Source organism: Apium graveolens, chromosome 6 (genome assembly GCF_009905375.1).
Source record: "Apium graveolens cultivar Ventura chromosome 6, ASM990537v1, whole genome shotgun sequence".
Lineage (NCBI taxonomy): Eukaryota > Viridiplantae > Streptophyta > Magnoliopsida > Apiales > Apiaceae > Apium > Apium graveolens.
In genome coordinates, this window is record NC_133652.1 from 225,568,915 (window position 1) to 225,569,826 (window position 912).

The 912-nt window shown below is 42.3% G+C and overlaps 1 non-coding gene across 1 annotated transcript; it reads left to right on the top strand.

Moving 5' to 3' along the window:
• Positions 1-533: 533 nt before the first annotated feature.
• LOC141670215 (small nucleolar RNA R71) lies at positions 534-640 on the top strand. The gene has a single exon (XR_012554456.1). It is a non-coding gene; the product is annotated as a small nucleolar RNA R71 (small nucleolar RNA).
• The last annotated feature ends 272 nt before the right edge of the window (positions 641-912 follow it).

The following is a 912-nucleotide window of genomic DNA, read 5'->3' on the forward strand; positions in this document are numbered from 1 at the left end:
GTGCATATTATGGTTGTTAAAAACCAGGAGGGTTGAATTGCTTTGCCGCATACTGCTGATAGGGCTGTTGCGCCGCATTCTAATTGTTGCTCCAACTGAAGTTAGGATGATTGCGATTGTTGGGGTGATAGATGGCTGGAACTGGTTGCTGCGACCTCTGAAAGTTGCTCATGAACTGAGCTGATTTACTAGAAATAGCACACTGCTCCGTTTCATGTGCACCAGCACAAAGTTCATAGACATTTATAATATGATTGACTCCATAATTAGCCAAAAAATTCACCTTCATCGTTAAATCCTTAAGCTGAGCAGCTATCGCAGTAGCTGCATCCACCTTCAGAATTCCTGCTACATTGCCTTGAGATAGTCTTTGAGAAGGATTATGGTACTCATTAGCATCCATCAGTTCAATCAACTCATAAGCTTCATCGTAGCTCTTAGACCATAAGGCTTAACATGATGCTGCATCAAGCATGGGTCTAGACTGTGCTCCCAAGCCATTATAAAAGCAATTGATAATCATCCAGTCAGACATCCCATGATGAGGACACTTCCTAAGCATCTCCTTATAGTGCTCCCAAGCTTCACATAAAGATTCTCCTGATTGCTGCGCAAATTGAGTAAGAGCATTCCTGATTGCGGCTGTCTTTGCCATAGCGAAGAATTTAGTAAGAAACTTCTGAGCAAGATCTTCCCAAGTAGTAATAGAGCCTGGTGGTAGAGAATGCAACCAACACTTAGCTTTATCCCTCATAGAGAATGGGAAAAGCCTCAGCTTAACAGCATCTTCAGAAATATTGTTGAATTTGAAAGTGTCGTAGATCTCGATGAAATCTCTAATGTGCATGTTGGGATCTTCCGTTGGAGAACCCCCAAACTGGACTGAATTCTGCACCATCTGAATCATGCTAG